The sequence below is a fragment of the Staurois parvus genome, unplaced genomic scaffold (genome assembly GCF_062004578.1).
Source record: "Staurois parvus isolate SC_StPar_1 unplaced genomic scaffold, SC_StPar_1.0 ptg000047l, whole genome shotgun sequence".
Classification (NCBI taxonomy): Eukaryota; Metazoa; Chordata; class Amphibia; order Anura; family Ranidae; genus Staurois; species Staurois parvus.
The window spans coordinates 6,668,970-6,691,591 of NW_028317843.1; positions in this window are offsets into that span (position 1 = coordinate 6,668,970).

The following is a 22,622-nucleotide window of genomic DNA, read 5'->3' on the forward strand; positions in this document are numbered from 1 at the left end:
TGTAATGACCTCAGGGAGCCCACTCAGGGGTCTCTTCTGCTTCCTTGAAATGCTACCTCAGTGCCTGTGTCACGCAAGTCAGCGAACACCACGCTCATGAGATCCCAGTCGCTCCCACTGCCACCAACAGCAATCTGTTGCCTAATGTGGCTCCTTAGCCCCTGCGGTCTCTGAACCAGCACCAACACCCACTTCTCTCTGTGAATGCCTCTAGTCTATCTCAGCTAAAGAGGACGTTCGGCAACTGATCCAAGATAAAGAGGCTTGCTGTAGTGCAATTAAAGCTCACCAAACTGATTTTCATAATCTTGGAGGATGTGGAAGAAGAACCTCAATCTGCTAAGCAAGATATCCATTGGATCCAAACCCTATAAGATGATGACTGCAAAATGTTTAGGGATATGCTGAGACATCTAGATGACTTGGACAATCGCAGTCAGAGAAATAACATTAGAATGCATAGACTTCCGGAAACTGCTGATTCCAAAGACCTGAACGAAATTTTGCAAACAACCTTTAACGATCTTCTCAGGAACCCCCCATCTCAAAATACTGAAATGGACAGATCCCAGATCCTTGAAACCCAAAGGCCCTCACTCTCAGCCAAGGGAGGTTATATGCCGAATCCATTCTAACACCCTCAAAGACGAAATTATGAGAAAAGCTCCTTAAGTGCATACTGTGTGGTATGAGGGAATACCCATATAGTTATTCCTTGATTTGTCCTGATTGACTCTCTCAAAGCATATACTCATCCAGTCACTTATGTCCATCCTACATGATGCAAACAGTCAGGTGGGGATAGCCTCTCCACAAAGTGTAAAATAGCTGTATTGTGTGTCCTGGAGGATCTCTCAACCCTCTGTGACTTCCTGGATACACAAACACCTGACCTGGCAGGCTGTGAATTTCTTCCCTCACCACCAGTACCTCCAGTCCTGTGGCAGAGGGTCTCCCAAATAAAGTGCCCATGCTTATCTGAGTCCCTGTGGAAGAATCCTAAAATGAAACCCATTTGATGAATGGCTCTCATACTCAAAGCTGCTCCCCTGTACCTTTATGTTGCTGGCCAGGAGTACTTTCTTTTTCCTCACACCGTCCCTCTCCTTCCCATTCCCGTTTTCCCTACTTTCCTCTCTTATTCCCCACTTTCCTCTCTTATTCCCCAATCCTCCATTTCATTTTTTTTATTGTTATTTCAATTTGGGTAAGAGGATGATGTGACTATGCTATACTGCTATACTGAAGTGAACTACCATTTTTATTACCTCAGGAGATACCCCATCTTATCCATTTATACCTGTGATTCTACTATGGAGGCTCTCAAAATTTATAGAGTTAGGAATTGCAGAATATTGGGGTGCCGTGAAGGGGCTCTGCAGCTTATGCATGTATTTGCAAATGTGTGCTAACTAAACCTCTGTTTTTAATGCAATCTGTTAGACAGGACAATTTGGTTTGTTTGCAAGTTGGTTGATGAATTGAGCTAGGAATTTTTCTTTTTTATTGTTTGACATGCGTCACCCTGCCATGTGCTCCTTGCCGTGAAGGCCAGTTATAGATTGGGGCAGTGGCCATTTTTGTACTGTTGATTTGCTGGTGAGAGGGTGCACTGGACACCCTGGCTGCCATTGTGCTATGTGCTGGGTGTCCAGTGCACCACTGTATCTTTAAGGAGCGGTGGGCTCCCTCAGGTTCACCTTTCCTCAGTCTATCCTTTTATGCATGTGCTTCTACTATGGAGGCTCTCAAATTTATAGAGGGTGTCATGAAGGGGCTCTGCTGCGTACGCATGTATTTGCAAATGTATGCTAACTAAACCCCTGTTTTTAACGTAAACTGTTAAAACTATTTGGTTTTTAAAGTAAGCTGGTTGGTAAGTTGAGCTGGGAATTTTTCTTTTTTATTGTTTCACATGCATTGCCCATCCATGTGCTCCTTGCTGTGAAGGCCAGTTATAGGTTGGGACAGTGGACATTTTTTGTTCTTGGATACTGAGTCAAGATGCTTTACTGTTGCCTAAATATTATTTCTCCCTTACTAGTTGTCTCTGCCTTTTTTTCCCCTCCTCAGCTCTGTTTCATTACAAAATCTTGCCCCCCCCCCTCCATCCCCATCTGTTATGTCACAAACATGTTTGTGCTTTTCCCACAATACCACTACCTTCTATTCTTCTTTGGTCAGACCCTTCAATCTTATCTTTGCTATGTAAGAGGATTGATGCTCTGAAATTATCCCCTCATAACACTACATATAAACAGGTCTGATTTTTAAGAGGTTTTAGTGCCACTTGGTTACTGTTACCACCCCTACACTAATTGGTAATCCCAGGTTCCCTACTTGGGGAATTGTACTATAGGGGTATGGTGTTGGGAGTATTTTGGAACATCTATGTATATTTACTATATACTGTTGGTAGTAACCTTTTAAAACTGGTTAATGGTGTTTTCTTTCTTTGTCTTTAGCCTTCTTTCTTTGTTTTCCCTCTTCTGGTCTGTCTCTCGTTCATCCTTTAGACTAACACCAATCCATATTCCAGACCTGGATTTATATTTTTAGGTGGACAGACATGCCTACATGACGTATCAAGTTTTTTACTCTTCTGTGTAAATATGGTTAGGGTTCTGTCTTTAAATGTCAATGGCCTAAACTCCAATTATAAGCAATATCTGGCAGTGAGGAAGTTCTGGCAGTCTGAAGCAGATATAGTTTTTGTACAGGAGGCACACTTGGACAGGAGAAGCTTGCTTGCATTCGCAAATAGATTTTACTTGCACATCTATCAAGGCTCTGACCAGAGGAAAAAGACAGGAGTGGCTATCCTCATTAATTGAGGCTCTCCATTCCTCAGCGTCGATCCTTACTCTGATCCACAGATCACAGAAGAAAATGGCAATCTGTAAATAATATGTTCAATGCAAACACGGTACCTGTGTTGGATTACTTTTTTTTACTTTAAGAAAAGAGGAATGTTTCCTTGGGTAGGGAAGTTCTTTAATAATGCCCCTTGTTTGTTAAAGCTTACTGACATACAGTATATGTCGATAATGTTGAGATTTGTTGCCTGTATCTCATAAGGGGTATGCATGACATCTCCTGTTGACTTAGGAAACAACTTAGTGGTTGTTAGATTCAAAATTTTTTGATACCCATCTATGTGACATTTCTTATTATCTTTTTACGCAGAATGTCTCATGCAGTGTTGTAATTGTTAAAATAACATGATTCTAGATATAACAACATGGCAACATTGGTGACAAAGAAACTGCTTACATAATACATTTAAAAATGGACTCTAAATGCCATTTTTAGACATTGTTTATTGGTAGTCATGTGATCGATTATTCCATATTTCCCAAACAGGATCTGTGGAAAGGAGGCTGAGACAAAAAAATGATGCTCGGCAGCTTCATATACTGTATCCTAGGAGTTCTTCAGCAACCTGGAGAGTTGGAGTTATAGACATGATTGGCATTTCATGGACACTGCCTAGCTGAAGAGTATAATCCACAGCTAGAGTTGAGCTAGGAAGTGTGGCTGCCTGCATAATTGCGGCTGAATGCCATAGAGTCTGGATGCAGAACATTAATACAGCGTCCTCTACACTTATACAGGGAAGGCGATGGACAGCGTGATAAGCCATGCAGTGCCTAGCGAGCTTTTACTGCTGTGACAATTTCTATTTTTGCTCCCTTTTGTTCTGTTAAATATGCCATCAAAAGTGCAAAAAATACCTGTTGATCCTTCCAGACATCTTGTCAGCTGAAAACTTCCTGTGCTTCATTATTATCACTATATGGTACACAGCACTACAGAACTTCACCATCTGTGTTACGTACAAGAGGAAAGGGAGAGTCCCCAGCAGTCATGTCCTGTTCCTTTTGTCCCAATACTGTACAGTGATTGAGAATTATCATCCTAAGACTAAAAGTGCGTTACTGGCAGAATCACTAGGTGAAAATAAAAAAAATAAATAAAAGCTTTTAGAAATAAATTCAAATGAAGCCAACAAAATAAGTATTGGTAAGATGGGTTTAATATTGCTTTAACATTGATGCTTCACTGCCAAGTCACTTTGAAAGCTTATGCTATCTAACATAATATAGTTTAATGATTGCGTCTGTTTTTGTGATTCCTATGTTTTGGACAATTATTATAGAGCAGTGATGGTGAACCTTTTAGAGACAGAGTGCCCAAACTGCAACCCAAAACCCACTTATTTATCGCAAAGTGCCAACACTGCAATTAGACCTGAATACTGAGGTTTTAGTTTAGAAAAAACAACCCACGCGGCTCGTGACGTCATCACCTGGCATTGCTACTCCTTTCCGAGCATGCACATGGCCCTTATGTGCGCTGTTATCCGATGCTCAGCTGCTGGGGCGATGCTGGGGTGACTTGCGTGCCGACAGAGAGGGCTTTGTGTGCCACTGCAGCACGTGTGCCATAGGTCCGCCACCACTGTTATAGAGCATATACAGTTCTAGGCTTAAAGTGTTACTAAACCCAGGACCCTGCATTCACTATATCTGGTTTCCCACAGTACACAGAACATGGAAATGCAATTATTTTAGTAAATATAAACTGCTAAATACCTTTTCTCACCAGCAGTCTTGTGACTTCTATCAGTGTCCAGCAGAGCACTGGTTACAGCTTGTAGGAGGAGTTTTATTTCTGCTCTAGGAGGATGCAGAACCCCTGACATCTGACTGGACAGTGCTGATTGGCACTCCCTAGCAATACACACCAAACTGAGCATGTGCAGAGTGTCTCCACAGGATGTCTTATCAGGAGATAAGAGGGGGGCAGTGGAAGAAGGGGAGGATCAGAGAAGTCAGGATCAAGCATCATTTTTACACAATGCAGAGGATGAACCCCTTAGGTTCCACAGTGAGTATAACAAGCATGCTTTACTGCATATACAGACTGATTTTACTGTTGTGGGTTTAGTAGCACTTTAAAGATTAAGTTTGTGTTTCTCTTCACTGGCTCAAGTGAAATTCCATATCCAAGTTATCCTGGCGCTGTCAATGCTATAAAATAGTGGAGTAGCATCAGCTATACAGAGTATGGAGCACTGGCAACTTCCCATCTGCTTCAGGTACAAAAATCAAGTTAGGTTGAGTGCTTCTCAGATATTCAGAGGAAGCCTTCGATTTTTATGAATGAACACAAGGCTTCCTCTGATTGGCGGAGGTGGAACAATGATGCCATGATTTTCACTTGGCCTTGTCCCCAGTTCTCTCTGCAGACTACAGAACACCTCCCATCTGTGTTACAGGGAAGAGAAGGGAGAGGGGTGTTATGCAGGCCAGTCCTTGGGTGGCAATACTGGTCCACTGCACCCAAGGACTGTTTAACCTCAATTGTGACTTTGGGTTTAAATATGCTTTAATTTTTCATGAAAGAGAATGAACACAAAGGGCAAGCATGAAAGTCTTTAGATTATTATGTGGGTAATTTGAAATAATATGTGGGTTACAGAAATGAGTAATGTTGTTTGGGTTTACTGACACTTTAAGAATGTAGTGGGAAAATGGTTTATATTATAGAAATTATGGGTGGGAGGCAACTTGTCTGTTGATGCCACAGAGGGAGAAGTGAAAACAAAGTCACACTTTATGAAACTCAATAGAGGTCTGGGCATAACAAGAGTAATGGGATTTAAAATGTTCTCATACAAGAGTCACACAACTTTCACCCATGGTCAGCCTTTTTTTTCCCTTCCTACTTACTTCACCAGATGTTTAATGGACAGCTCTCTTCTCAAGTTGTGTATAGGGTTTGTATTGCTCTAATAATGTTGAGTTCAATTAATATTATGTTTTCTAGATGGATCTTGACTACACATCTGTGAACTTTATTTAGCTATGTAAAAAAGCTTTTTCTACAGTCCTGATGAAGCGGAAGTCCTGTGAAATGCGTAGATTGATATATTTGGAACACTGTGCTTTTTATAACTGTATAGTTGGTCAATCCAATTATCCCATTTTTGTGGGTGGTTGATGTATGGTTTAAATCTTTGTATGTGCTAAAATTATTTTCTGAATTTTATATAAATTATACATGTCTCTTATCATTACATAATTACATAACACTGGTAGAGCATATTTAAAGTCCCTTATATAGTTTGGATTTTTTCTTTGTGTTAAAAATGTTCGCACACAACATTCATACACCTTTCACCCAGGATCAGCCATTTTTCAACTGAACAATGGATGGATATTGGGTGAAATATTGGGGGAAAACATTTATTACTAGACCCCCAAGGCCTTATTCACATGTCTTAAAGGGCCATGGTGTAGATGGATACTGCAGATATCAGCTGCCAGGATCTCAGGTGTTACAGTTAGAGGCAGCCAATTAGCTCATCACATGCAAACAGCATTATCCAATACACAATGTATAAAATATCATGACAGGACAATAGGATCTTCAACAGGCTGACGCGTTTCAAGGACTAACCTCTTCTTCAGAGCATTCAGAGGATTGCCTGGAGTTTGTGATGATCCTGTCACACTTAATAATTTTGTGAGTATAATACCTACTTTTTTTTTGTTTAATAAAGCCATGTTTTAAGGATAATGCACTAGGCCGATGCGCCCTCTGTTTTGTTTGTGATTGCAGTATTGTTAGATATCCCTGTTCTTTTGAGGGCAGTGAGAGCAACTTATGAAAGCCAGAATGTATAGTGGGGATCGAAAGTTTGGGCACCCCAGCTAAAAATTTGTATTAATGTGCATAAAGAAGCCAAGGAAAGATGGAAAAATCTCCAAAAGGCATCAAATTACAGATTAGACATTCTTATAATATGTCAACAAAAGTTAGATTTTATTTCCATCATTTACACTTTCAAAATAACAGAATACAAAAAAATGGCGTCTGCAAAGGTTTGGGCACCCTGCAGAATTTATAGCATGTACTGCCCCCTTTGCAAAGCTGAGACCTGCCAGTGTCATGGATTGTTCTCAGCCATCGTCTGGGAAGACCAGGTTATGTCAATCTCAAAGGTTTTAAATGCCCAGACTCATCTGACCTTGCCTCAATAATCAGCACCATGGGTTCTTCTAAGCAGTTGTCTAGAAAACTGAAACTGAAAATAGTTGACGCTCACAAAGCTGGAGAAGGCTATAAGAAGATAGCAAAGCGTTTTCAGATGTCAATATCCTCTGTTCGGAATGTAATTAAGAAATGGCAGTCATCAGGAACAGTGGAAGTTAAAGCAAGATCTGGAAGACCAAGAAAAATATCAGACAGAACAGCTCGCAGGATTGTGAGAAAAACAATTCAAAACCCACGTTTGACTGCACGATCCCTCCAGAAAGATCTGGCAGACGCTGGAGTTGTGGTACACTATTCCACTATAAAGAGATACTTGTACAAATATGGTCTTCATGGAAGAGTCATCAGAAGAAAACCTCTTCTACGTCTTCACCACAAAAATCATCGTTTGAACTTTGCAAATGAACATATAGACAAGCCTGATGCATTTTTGAAACAAGTTCCGTGGACCGATGAGGTTAAAATTGAACTTTTTGGCCGGAATGAGCAAAGGTACGTTTGGAGAAGAAGGGGCACAGAATTTAATGAAAAGAACCTCTGTCCAACTGTTAAGCATGGGGTTGGATCAATCATGCTTTGGGGTTGTGTTGCAGCCAGTGGCACAGGGAACATCTCACGAGTAGAAGGAAAAATGGATTCAATAAAATTTCAGCAAATTTTGGATGGTAACTTGATGCCATCTGTGAAAAAGCTAAAGTTAAAGAGAGGATGGCATCTACAAATGGATAATGATCCTAAACACACCTCGAAATCCACGGGGGATTACATCAAGAGGCGTAAACTGAAGGTTTTGCCATGGCCTTCACAATCTCCTGACCTCAACATAATTGAAAATCTATGGATAGACCTTAAAAGAGCAGTGCGTGACAGACAGCCCAGAAATCTCAAAGAACTGGAAGACTTTTGTAAGGAAGAATGGGCAAAGATACCTCAAACAAGAATTGAAAGACTCTTGGCTGGCTACAAAAAGCGTTTACAAGCTGTGATACTTGCCAAAGGGGGCAGTACAAGATATTAACTCTGCAGGGTGCCCAAATGTTTGCAGACACCATTTGTTTTGTTTTCAGTTATTTTGAAAGTGTAAATGATGGAAATAAAATCTAACTTTTGTTGACATATTATAAAAATGTCTAATCTGTAATTTGATGCCTTTTGGAGATTTTTCCATCTTTCCTTGGCTTCTTTATGCACATTAATACAAATTTTTAGCTGGGGTGCCCAAACTTTCGATCCCCACTGTAATTACTGCCAGCTAACATTTGTTGAGCCCACCCTCAAGCACAGGAGGATTGAAGTTTTTTGGTTCATTGCCTACAATAAGTTAGTATGGTTGCCCTAACAAGAGAGAGTTGATGCCTTTTACTGCCATTCCTGATCTAAATTTGTCGGCTTTTGGGGTCCAACCCGCTGGTTCTGTGGTATTATAAAAGGGACAGACGTTCAGATCTCAGAGACCCTGCTCTGAGTCGAGGACGTGTAGCCGTGTGTTCCTGCCATGAGGATCTGCTGCTGAACTCTGCAACCACCACTATGTAGGGGGACTGCTGGAACCTGAAGTCCGACCTGAAGACACCATTAGCATAGATACGCCATCATGGACTCTGCCATTACTGGACTCTCATCCTGTGCAAGTATGCTGGGGCAGCCGCAACTACAGTTGGGGTCAGGTAGGAAAAGACTTGTTACTTCATTGCAACTGTTAATGCTGAGTTTTATCAGTAAATCTTTGGAGCATTCTTCCTGCCTGGTCTAAAATTATTCAAAGGGGTGTATGGAAGTAACCATCACTCATACATAGTCTGCAACTTGGGTCAATAAAGCACATTGGGGTAGAGGCATACTCCGGTAGCGAGGGGTTGCCTCTGGCGCTCCCTCCCCTGGCAGTGCGTCTCCCATAGTAATGGGAGCAGATCAGGACCATGGAAACCCTGGGGCTAGCTGCCAAGTATGGGAGAGCAAGGCAAAGTGCACGCATGAGGTCCAGTCTAGGTGCATGGCAGGACCCCATTCTGTCACTGGGGGTGAGGTAACAGAGATGTGCTGGATGGGTGGAGCAACAGTTACAGTCAAGGTGTGCATTGACACAGGACCAGAGAGTTAACTGGAGTCCAGTTTATTCACCCAATGTACACAGTGTACACCCATCTCTAAGCTGGAGGACCACCTTAAGGTTGATTTTCCCTGTAAGTGGTCCCCCCCTTGTCACAGGGCGTTGATGAGCATAACACAGCTAAGATACCTTATGTGCAGGGCGTTTGACCCCATCCACAGTGCCTAGTGTAGCCCAGAAGAACCCACACCATGGATAGGCCTCTAATGTCACCCTACATTTTGGCCTTCAATAAGGGAACATGGAGGAAGGCCCACCTTCCCCCCTCTCTAACAAACAACTTAGCTGCTGTGCTGTAGTGTACTAAGTTTTTCAGATCTTTTGGTTGGTACAACATTACATACTGTATATATGTTCCCAGCTAAGCATTTTTCTGTTTGGCCAGGATTACCCATATAAAGGTCTTCATAAATACTAATTATTTCAGCTCTTTATGCAGAAAGAAGACATTGCTTTAAAACACACCCCTGGTGACTAGTATTCAGGAGCAGGACTTATACTGTACATAATATTTGAAATTGCACATTATGACAGTGTTTAATATCTGGATTTAGAGTTCCTAAACATTGATTTCAATTACTGTCATGTTTCCGTTGGTTGGCTCATGGTTCGGGTTTCCTCTGAGTCACCTTCTTTACAAATACCGACACTTCTGTAGAGGAATCCCATGCAGGGATTCAGTCAGATTCCCATTTAGAAGAATTAAATGAAATGCTGCAAAAGGATTAATGGAAGGCCAAATGTTTCACTACAAATCTACGCAAAATGGGAAAAGGAATTTGTTTAATAAGAACTAAGCAGAGCTTTAGCTACATTATGGTTTACACTCCGGTTGTTAAAGCAGGACATCTGGAAGACTGTAAGAGTTTCTTACACAATACAATGCTGTAATTTGTTTTTCTTTCACTGCTCTTGTCGTTCAACCATACAAATGTCCAACTTTGATGACATTGGTTTACAGTATGTAAACATGACTACTTGTTATATATAAGCTTGCACATTTTATTCTGAATTTGTAGCAAGGAAAACAAATTCCTAAAGTGACTTTGTTTCTTAATATCCCCCTAAAATATCTAAAAAAAATGGCTTCTGCAGCAGAAGGTCCTGAATATTTATTTCTCCAGGGGGCAGCAAATCAGGACTCCACTGTCAGGGTATATGCACACGGATGTATTATAAGCATACAATAGGCCTAGCATAAAAACCCTAGCATTTTCTTGCCCCTGGGGAAACCCATGTGGGGAGTACAGCCTGTTGTAGCAGTGAATGGCTGTACTGCTATAAAAACCAATGCTTTGTTGCATTGTTGTTTACATGTGCAAGCACATACAACTATTTTGCTTGAACGTGACAATTTCATGATCAGTAAAATACATCGTACATGCATGTGTGGCAGACATCAATGCAATGAAACATCAGCATTTACCCAAGTACAGGGGACATACAGTTACTCATTTCTATGACAGGCTGTACATTCTACCTGCAGTTCCACAGACATGAGATAAATCAGTTTTTAACATTAGATATATTTTATGCCTTGATTTTGTCCATGTGAGACCTTAAATTGCCTCCAGAAGAATTTGCAGTCTTCGAAATATCTGGGACTGTCAAATGCCTGTGTCCCCAGCTGTGTGCCGTGTTTCCATCTGCCAGCCCTACATTACTAGAAAAACAATAGAGATGTAGGGGCCAGTGAGAGGAGCCATTAAGTGCTCAGACATCCAATGACCCTGAAAGACCAGCCTTAGCACATTCGAGAAGTCATATTTTAGATTTTTTGGGGTCACTTTAAAGGAAACCTGTACTGAGAAAATATTGGATTCCATTGCTAATCTCTTCTAATATGAATCCTTGTTGTTATCACTAAACGTGAACAAGTATGCAACTCAAAAGTCCAGGTTAGTGGCTCAGAAAGTACAGCACCACCCTCTGTAGTTCTCAGAGATGTAAGCATCACAGCATAGAACCATACAAATGTACAATATATTCAATTGCACCACACATCTTTGGTACCAAGGGAAATCCGATAATTCTTTTAAAGTGATATCAAACCCTCAGTTTTTTATGTGATTTCAGCAGCCGATTTAATGACTTATGGGTATGCAGATTCTATATTTTTTAATGTTTGCCTATGTTCCTGTTTAAGCTGGTGCCATGATCAATCCCCCAGTTTTCCTGTTTCAGAGTGGCTCCTTTCTCTTGAAGCTTCCTATGGAGCCATTCTTGCATGCATGGAAAAGAGTTTTGTCTCCCTTCACTCTGTGCAGCAATAGAAACACCTAGCCCTGTTGCCTAGGATGGTTAGGCACTCCCCTGTTCCTCTCTTCTCTTTCCTGTTTCCTTCTCCAAGTTACTCAAGACACTAATTTCTGTGAGGACTGGAAGTTCAGGGAAACAGCTCTGAGGGAGGAGGAGCCAACAGCATTGAAAGTTGTAAACCGGGGTAAGAATTCTAATAAATATTTTACTAGGAAATGTTTATTTTATTGTGCTCAATGTGGCCATAGGGCACTCCTGGTATTTATCCAGTGGGCTGGGGCCAAAAGTTCTAACAAGCAGGGCTATCTGTAAACGGTATTTCCACCTTTTCACCTAGAGAAAAAAATTAAGGCCCTCCTAACAACCCCCTTGCTGCCATCTCCTGTGCCTTGTGTGACATCATCTGCCACCCATGGTCACGGGTGTGCATCTCCGTACACTTAAAACATCTGTACACAGCCCTGGAAGCTGTGCAGAAGCATACACTTTGCAATGGCTGCTGACCATTGGTTATCACAGTCATGTGACAGTGTTGCTCAATGAGATTATTTTGTCTCTGTTTTTAATACTACTTTTTATATTCAGAGGCCATATAAACATGCAAAATAGAAGCGCAGACCTCCAATGGAACACCAGGATATATCACAGATTCTGAGAACACTGTCGAAAGGCAGTCAGCAACATTAGTGATGTAGACAAGGGTGAGTGTTGCTAAAGGAACCTTGGAGTGGAAAGTACAAGAATGTCCCTAAAAGTATGTAGAAGAGGACCAATCAATTTAAAGACTGTTACAGTACCTTACGCTTCACTCCACTGGGGGTGGGCCCTGAAACATATTAGTGGGGGTACCCTTTTCAAGCTGGGTTACAAGCTCAGCTCTCTTCTAACACAATTTTGGGGATGTTCCACTCCAATGTTCCTGTAGTGAATACTTCAGAGACTTGGAAATTAACTGATTAATATTACATTTGTTCTTGATATGGCCTTTCATGATTTAAAGTCTAACTATGGGCTAATTATTTTACCATGCTCCCAAGCAGAAGGTAAAAAGCAAGCAGCTTCTGCCGAAAACTCATCTCTTCCCCACTGTTGTCACATGTAGAAACTCCGTTTTTGGCCACTTGATGTCCTCAGTTCTGCATCCTGCACTCACAGTGTAATGATAAAGATCAGTACTCACATGATCAACAGAAAGGACCTGAAGAGGAAGAGAGCTATGCATATCAAGTGACTAATCTAAATGTTAAAATTAGGAAGAGTTGGAGCCCAGAGTTGGATTTTACCCCCTTCAATACCAGGCCAATTTTGACACTTCTCTCAATCATGTAAACATCAGCTTTTTAAAAATTACTTAGAAAACATTATATATTTTAAGCAGAGGTCCAGAAGAATAAAATGGTAGGTGTCACAATTTTTTATGTTGCATAATATTTGCACAGCATTTTTTCAAACGCAATTTAAAAAAACAAAACGCTTTATTGAATTTTAATGGAGAAAAAACACAACATGATACCGATTTTTTGTCAAATATAAAAAATTATGTTACACTGAGTAAATAGATACCTAACATGTCACATTTTAAAATTGTGTACACCTATGAAATGGCAACAAATTATGGTATTTAAAAATCTCCAAAGGTCCGGCTTTAAAAGACTTTACAGATTGCCAGTTTAGAGTTGCACAGGAGGTCTAGTGCTAGAATTATTGCTGTGGCTATGATGTTTGCAGTAATACCTCACATGTGTGGTACAATCACCATTCATATATGCGTATGGGACCCAGTGATCAAACAGATACCTAACAGAGCAGCAGCTACAAATATTAATATATTTTTGAACATTGCCAGTAGCTAATATTGGCAATAGAGCAATCCTCTCTCTGGATGCCCATAAGGCATTTGACAGTGTGGAGTGGGAATATATATGGGGAGTTTTATCTGCTTTTGGTATTGGCCCAAAATTTGTGGTATGGGTGCACTAATTGTATAAAAATCCCACTGCTAGATTGAGAATTAATAATACGCTTTCTCAACCATTTAATCTTTATAGGGGTACCAGACAAGGCTGTCCATTGTCACCATTATTATTTGCTATGGTCATTGACCCATTGGCTCAGGCCATCTGACAAGCAACAGGGATCATTGGCTTCAGACGAGATGTAAGGGAGGATAAAGTGGCTGTGTATGCTGACGATGCCCTTTTGTTTTAGTGTTTGGTTTATTGATAAGTTCTATTATATGGGTTTAAGCACATCCTGACCACTCTATAGCAGATGTACTGCTATAGGAGGCAATTCTGTGCAAAATCACGTATACAGTTGCAAGAAAAAGTATGTGAACCCCTTGGGATTACGTGGAGTTTTGCATGAATTGGGCATAAAATGTGCTCTGAACGTCATCTAAGTCACAACAATAGAAGAACACAGTCTGCTGAACATAATACTACACAAACATTAGATGTTGCCATGGTTTAATTGCACATAACATGTAAACATTCACAGTGCAGGGAGGAAAAAGTATGTGAACCTTTGGACTTAATAACTGGTTGACCCTCCTTTGGCAGCAATAACCTCAACCAAACATTTCCTGTAGTTACAGATCAGACCTGCACAACGATCTGGAGTAATTTTGGACCACTCCTCTTCACAAAACTGTTTCAGTGTAGCAATATTCTTGGGATGTCTGGTGTGAATCACTCTCTTAAGGTCATGCCACAGCATTTCAATCGGGTTGAGGTCAGGACTCTGACTGGGCCACTCCAGAAGGCGTATTCTGTGCTGTTGCAGATGTTTACATGTTATGTGCAATTAAACCATGGCAACATCTAATGTTTGTGTAGTATTATGTTCAGCAGACTGTGTTCTTCTATTGTTGTGACTTAGATGACGTTCAGAGCACATTTTATGCCCAAATCATGCAAAACTCCACGTAATCCCAAGGGGTTCACATACTTTTTCTTGCAACTGTATATACGTGGTTTTGCACTTCCTGGTGTAAGGGGCACACGCATGTGCCCCCAGCGCGCCAAATCTGCTGTGATTAGTCACTGCAGAAACGATCAATAGGTGCCGGCCAATGGATGAGCGCCGACACCCGATGATCGGCGAGGAAAGTGACAAGATACAGCTCTGTCTACGTAAACAACATAGAGCTGTGTCCTGTCAGCGACGATCTGCTGGTGTGCTGTAACTTTCTTTCCCTGCTAAGCATGGAATAAAATCCAGCACATTGCCAAGTAAAAACTAGTGAAAAATACTGGTTAAGCACAGATGACCCTTTGATCACCCTTGATGTTTAACCCCTTCCCAGCAGTGTCATTAACCTCTGTAGCGGTCTGATTATGTTCATATTTCTGTGCTCAAAGCGGTACTTTTTTTGCATGGAAATATGTATTTTTTTTATTGTAGGCCTGTAATTTTTAGGAATAACTCACTGAAATCTGTCCGAACAAGAGTCTAGTAAACATTCCGGGTTTGAAACATGAAATCATAAATTATAATTGAATAAATAATCATAAAAAATAATAATATAATAATAATACTTTTAATAATTTAATTAAAATAATAATAATTTAATTCAATAATATAATCAAACCAAAAACACTGAAATGTGAAATATAGCGCCAAGTTCACACATCACTGAGCAAAGTCGCAGAATCGTTTTCAGTGTCTGATGACAAATTTCCCCACGAATCATTATCACTCAATTCTGCAAGTAGCTCTAATTACTATCGCTGTTCTCTAGCTGGTCTAAAACTGCTTTTGACCTAAAGGGACGCTTTTTGGACACCATGGACGTTTCTCAGTTTCCAGGCAGAAAGAACAGTAAAAATGCAGGCAGGGAACAGGACAAAGCACTCGGGACAAAATGTATGTGAAATGCTTTGATACAATAATATTTTCAAATTTCCCGCCGGTTCCGTCCCCGTACGTCCTGACGCTCGCAGGAGATGGAACCCAGATGAGAGATGCTGGCATCCGCTGGAGGACATGGCCGAGGACACTGCAGGAGGGACAGGACAAGGTAAGTGACCGAGGGATCGCGGAGCAACGCCGCATGGTAAGCCTGAGTGTAGCTCGGGGTTACCGCTTTTGGTACTGAAAGTTTACCCTGAGCTACACTCGGGAATACTGCCAGGGGGGTTAATACAGTGACAGTGTATCTTTTTAGCACTGATCTCTGTATTTGTGTCACTGGTTCCCACAAAGTGTCAATGTCAGACTTTCCTCCACAATATCAATGTCCCACTATAAGTCACTAATCGCCACTATTACTAGTAAAAAAAAATAATAATTCCACTATATATACCATAGTTTGTATATACTGTAACTTTTGATATTACTGGAAGAAAGCAAATAAGAGGCGCACTCTCCTCATGCAATACCGTGATAAAAAGGAGTTTATTTAAAAAATGAAAAAAAATGCATACTCACAAACCAAGATTCATAAACAAGCTAGGAACCAATGTGTCAGTCAGAACAACCGGTATTCTAACAGTAAGGTGTGCTGTAACTTTTGTCCAAACCAATCAATATATGCTTATTGGGATGTTTTTATCAAAAATATGAATATGAGAACAAAAGACGTCTGATCGGCTGCACTCCAAATAATCCACTTTATTGAACCAAGAAAAAACCAATACAGACAGTGGAAATACAGTGGGGGACTGGCAAGTAAACGTGTTTCATGCTAAAGAGTTCTTATTCATTACCACAAATATATGGATATGTTTTATAGCAGAAAAAATATTGTTTTATTTCTAAAAATTGTCTGTCTTTTTTTTTTATAGCGCAAAAAAAAAATCCAGAGCTGATCAAATACCAGCAAAAGAAGGCTCTATTTGTCGGGAAAAATTAAATTTTTTAATTGCTGTGCAGCGTTGCATGACCATGCAATTGTCATTCGAAGTAACACAGTGCCATTTAGCACAAAATGGACTCGTTATGAAGGGGGGTAAATCTTCCAGAGGGCAAGTCAATAATATTTTTTTTCAGTAGCGATATATTGGATTTTTTTGTTGTATAAGAATGATTTAAGATGTTATTTGGATAATTATATAGGTTTATAATTATATTGGCATTTAACTGTAATTGTAAAGAGAGTTTGGATTGCATAATTATTTGTTTTGTAAAAGAAATGTCTAAAAATTAATTTAAAACATTTGTGAACTATTCACACACAATTTTTTTAACATCAAGCTATGTTTTGTTTTTCAGGTTATGCATATACAAACTCATACCTTTTTATCTACAGCTAATGGTCGCTCAGTAAAATTCCATGTTCCTATCTCGCATTCCCGCTGCAATGTTAGCTCATGGTGATAAATTCTTTTTTGTGCAGAAAGTTTAATTTGAGATTCTACACAAAAAGCATGTGTCAATGTCTGTGCTTAGTCCTTTATAGTAATCTCTAGCTTTGTGTAGGCTGACAAATGACCGTTTTGCCACATAAATTACCAATACAATGAAAATGGTCAGAGTCAATGATCTAAATACTGTATAATAATAATCTCTCAATTGGAAGGCAATGGAGTAAGGTGCTACCTTTAATGTTTTTATAATTCCAAAAAAAATTACTAGATGTGTTTTGTTTTTTCTGTCTAAAATTAGTAGCAGACTGCACCACTGTATATGTAAACCCTATTACCTAAATGTCTCTGTTTTGATCTTTTACATTTAACATTGAAAGTGTTTTGTTATGTCTGTTCAATAATATAATACTGTATGTTGATGCTGCAAGAAATTTTGTGAGTTGTTGATCCTGCCAAAAATGTTGTAACTTCTGGTGCTTTGTTCTGCCACACTTTCATGTAATTTTTCTGTGTTGTATTTAACTGCAATATGCTGGGTTTTTTTTGTAGTATGCTGACATTTAGTGGTGGTTTTGTGTCTCTACAACTTGTATACTAATTCGATTTTGGTGTATTCCTCTGTCCATCCCTCTTGTTCAGTGCTAGTTGGTTTAGCACTTCTTCCATGTTCGTTCAGTTACTGATAGGTCCTTTTCACACTGGTGCACTTTTTCTATGATTTTCCAGTGCAAAAAAGCACATGAAAACTATTCCCCATTAAATTCTATGTAACTGTTCACACTGAAAGTGCACTGCTCTTTGAAAAGTCCTGCATGCAGTTTTTTAGAAGTGCACCAAAAAGGCACCTTCCATCATATGCCATTGGGAACGCATCAAAAGCAAATCAAAAGTGCATTAATGTGAAAGGGCCATAGGCTGCATAAAAGCATATTAACACATCTCTTTCTAAAGGTTCCTTAGATAGTCACAGAAACAGGTCTAAGGAAAGTCATTGCTTGCTTGTACTTCAAAAGAATGGAAAACCTCCTCTGTACTGCAATTAGCTGAAGTAAAATTGAGTTGGATTCAACTCCTGTGTCTTATTGAAGAGTTCAGCTGTCTGTGGATTGTGCCAAGTCAGCAGGTGACCATACTGTCTGGACAGACTGGGTCTAAAGAGGTACACTCACCGGCCAGTTTTATAGGTACACCCGTTCAATTGTTTGGTAACACAAATTGCTAATCAGCCAATCATATGACAGCAACTCAATGCATTTAGGCATGTAGACGTGGTAAAGACAACTTACTAAAGCTCAAACCGAGCACCAGAATGGGGAAGTAAGGGGATTTAAGTGACTTTGAAGGTGGCATGGTTGTTGGTGCCAGATGGGTTGGTCTATTTAAAAAAACTGCTGATTTGCTGGGATTTTCACACACAACTATCTCTAGGGTTTGCAGAGAATGGTCTGAAAAAGAAAAAATATCCAGTGAGCGGCAGTTTTATGGACAAAAATGCCTTATTGATGTCAGAGGTCAGAGGCGAATGGGCAGACTGGTTCAAGATTATAGAAAGAAACAGTAACTCAAATAACCACATGTTAACCACACCAAGGTATACAGAATACCATCTTTGAATGCACAACACATCAAACCTCAAAGATGTGCTACAGCAGCCGCCAACCACACCAAGTGCCATTCCTGTCAGCTAAGAACAGAAAACGGAGACTACAATTCACACAGGCTTACCAAAATTGGACAAAAGAAGATTGGAAAAATGTTGCCTGGTCTGGTGAGTCTCGATTTCAAGTGCGACATTCAGAATTTGATGTAAACAACATGAAAGTATGGATCCATCTTGTCTTGTATCAACGGTTCAGGCTGGTGGTGGTGGTGTCATGGTGTGGGGGATATTTTCTTGGCACACTTTAGACCCCTTTGTATCAATTGACCATCGTTTAAACACCATGGCCTACCTGAGCATTGTTGCTGACCATTTCCACCCCTTTATGACTACAGTGTACCCATCTTCTGATGGCTACTTCCAGCAGCATAATGCACCATGTCACAAAGCTCAAATCATCTCAAACTGGTTTCTTGAACATGACAATGAGTTCGCTGTACTCCAATGGCCTACACAGTCACCAGATCTCAATCCAATAGAGCACCTTTTGGAAGTGGTGGAACAGAAGATACACATTTGTGTAGCTGCCAAATCTGCAGTATGATGCTATAATGTCAATATGGACCAAAATCTAAGGAATGTTTCCAACACTTTATTGAATCTATGCCACGAAGAATTAAGGCAGTTCTGTAAGAAAAAAAGGGGTCCAACCTATTACCAGCAAGGTGTACCTAATAAAGTAGCCGGAGAGTGTATGTCAATGCATAAAGTGGCATTTCAAGCAGAATATGCTCTCTGTTGACTCTAGCAATGTTCCCAGTTCTCACTGTGCACTACAACCCCTACCCCATGTTAAGGAAATGTCCCATAGTTGTAAAAACACTTTCACCTCTAGGGTTATAATCTGCTTTTTTTTTTTAATACAGCACAGTTGGTAAGCATTGTTATATTGGGGTAATGACTGTGTTACAGACAGGATAACCAGGTAAAAATAAAAAGTCTAAAAATCATAAAATGAATAGTAACCACCACATCTAAAGTCTTGGAGGATGCAATATATTACATTTAATTTTTTGTGCTTTTGCTTTAATATCAAGAAATAAATGCGTACAATACGCTGACTTGTCAATTGATTGATCCAAAAATCATAGACACTTAAGTAGGCTGTACTGTACATCTTTCTGCTCAATTTTACTCTCTCATGAATGCAAACCATGGCTTTAAGAGGAAAGCATAGTTTAGTTCTCTCTCTGTAACTCTAGAATATTTTATAGTACATATAAAACTGCTGGCAGGCATTATATTACACTGCATTAACATTTTTTGTTCTTTATACACACTTGAGAACAATTATTTCAACATTTTTGTCAAACATTGTGTGTGATATTTGTAGAACCTTGTTGGGGAAGGGATAATAGCTTAACAGGGAATTATTTCATACATAGATGTATTGCCTTTATTTGTTTCCTACAAAAGCTTGACAGAAGCTAAATTTCACTATTCTATGTTGTTCATCTTCAAGGGTCAGACATCCAAAGATATTGTTATTTTAGGTCTAGGCTGTTCACAATAGGTTGAATCATTCGCTGGCTTGTTAACCATTTGGCTTACTTTGATCTTTCTTAAAAAGAAACCAAAACTCCTTTCACTAAAACAATGTAAATGGCTGATTTCTTAAATCATAACTCCAGCAAAGATAAGATGACAATGAAAGATAAAATCGTAAAACCAACTTTTGCTGATATATGTATCTTTAATCCAGAGATGTCCCCCTGCAGTTCTTTTTTCGCATGATGGCCAGTATCATTTACTCTTTTTGCCTAAGCCCAAATCATCCTAGACCAGGGGCGGACTGACCATTTGGAAACTTGGGCACTGCCCGAGGGCCCAAGGTCAGTAGGGGGCCCCATGAGATGCCCCTGGTACCTTTTTCATAGGCTTTTTTGAGTTTGGGAGGACACAGGGGCCCCATGATCCCCTATTGCCCGGGGGCCCCATGAGTTATCAGTCCGCCCCTGTCCTAGACTGTAAATGGACAGTGAAAGGATAAGTAGCAAAATGATGAGCTCATCCCACTGTCACTATGCTTTCTCCTCTTACCAGCATGCTGTACCAGTCTTCCAAGAGGCTGATAATACAGCAAAATTATTGCAGAGCATTAATTTGTGCATTTTATATCTGTCTAGAGTTCGGCTTTAAAACAGAAAAATGGAAAATATTAACAACATGCAAAGTGATCCAGAACTCTACCCCGAGCTACATCACCAATCTTCTCTCACTATATCACCCAAACTGTTCTCTCCACTCCCTCAAGACCTCCTGCTCTCTAGCTCATTTGACTTCTCCAGAGCCTCATCCATCCTCTGGAACTCTATACCCCAGTCTGTCTGGTTATCTCCTACTCTGTCCATTTTTAGGTGATCCCTGAAAACTCATATCTTCAGGTATGCCTAACCCACCTCAACCTAACAACTGAACTTTTAATTCTTCTATTAGCTCATCCGTCACAGTTATTATCTTTTGTACCACTTACCTCTTCCTATTAGATTGCAAGCTGTTGCTAGCAGGACCCTCCAAACCAGGGGCGGACTGACCATTTGGAAACTCGGGCACTGCCCGAGGGCCAGGGGTCAGTAGGGGGCCCCATGAGATGCCCCTGGTACCTTTTTCATAGGCTTTTTTGAGTTTGGGCAAGGACACAGGGGCCCCATGATCCCCTATTGCCCGGGGGCCCCATGAGTTATCAGTCCGCCCCTGTCCTTGACTGTGAATGGACAGTGAACGGATAAGTAGCAAAATGATGAGCTCATCCCACTGTCACTATGCTTTCTCCTCTTACCAGCATGCTGTACCAGTCTTCCAAGAGGCTGATAATACAGCAAAATGATTGCAGAGCATTAATTTGTGCATTTTATGTCTGTCTAGAGTTCAGCTTTAAAACAGAAAAATGGAAAATATTAACAACATGCAAAGTGATCCAGAACTCTACCGAGCTACATCACCAATCTTCTCTCACTATATCACCCAAACTGTCCTCTCCACTCCCTCAAGACCTCGTGCTCTCTAGCTCATTTGACTTCTCCAGAGCCTCATCCATCCTCTGGAACTCTATACCCCAGTGTGTCTGGTTATCTCCTACTTTGTCCATTTTTAGGTGATCCCTGAAAACTCATATCTTCAGGTATGCCTAACCCACCTCAACCTAACAACTGAACTTTTATTTCTTCTATTAGCTCATCCGTTACAGTTATTATCTTTTGTACCACTTACCTCTTCCTATTAGATTGCAAGCTGTTGCTAGCAGGACCCTCCAAACTCTCCTGTATTGAATTGTATGTTAGCTGTACTGTATCCCTTATTTTGTAAAGTGCTATGCAAACTGTTGGTGCTATATAAATCCTGGATCAAATATGCTAAGGAACGGTGTGGCTCTGGCTATCTAGATAACATACATCCAAATGTAAAAAAGTGAAATAAAAACAAACAGCCAATGAATGAAGTCTGTGATAAAGAAAAATTCTGTGATAAAGAGTCTTAAATGTATTGAAATCCAAAAACGTGTTTCCCCATTGAGTAAGTGCAATCAAACTCCACATGCACTTAATACTTCAAATGTAGTGAATCTTCCTGCAAACCACCACTGTGCTCATGGATGGCCTCTCACTTCATATTAAGACCTGACAGGTCTCACATCGCTCAAAGGCAGTAGACCTCCAGCTAAAGCTGCTCCACGGATATGTTTCTGTGATCCAGGTAAGTAACCAGCCACAGATCACACGATATGCCCACAAAGATCTAGTAGCAATAGGGATCAGCCCACTATTAGCCTCGACTGCTGCACATGTACACCTTTCCAAGCACTGAAACAGATAGTGGCCACCACTCTAAATGCTCCAAATCAGAGATAGCTGACCATAGTGTAGTATGAATAAAATCCAATGCTTTATTAAAACATACTATAAGTACTCACATTAAATCAATGACAACTCACGCAGAAGATAAAGAACATAAGTATCCCTCAGCATTCACTCCACCGGAGTCCGGAATCCAGCACTGTCACTCGCCTAATCCTTCCTTACGCGTTACGCCACGGCCACGTGGTATCATCAGCCTCTGTGATCTGTGGCTGGTTACTTATCTGGATCGGAGAAACATATCTGTGGAGCAACTTTAGCTGGAGGTCTACTGTCTTCGTAGTGATTTTCACGAAGATTCACTACATTTGAAGTATTAAGTGCATGTGGAGTTTACTTTCACTTACTCAATGGGGAAGCACGTTTTT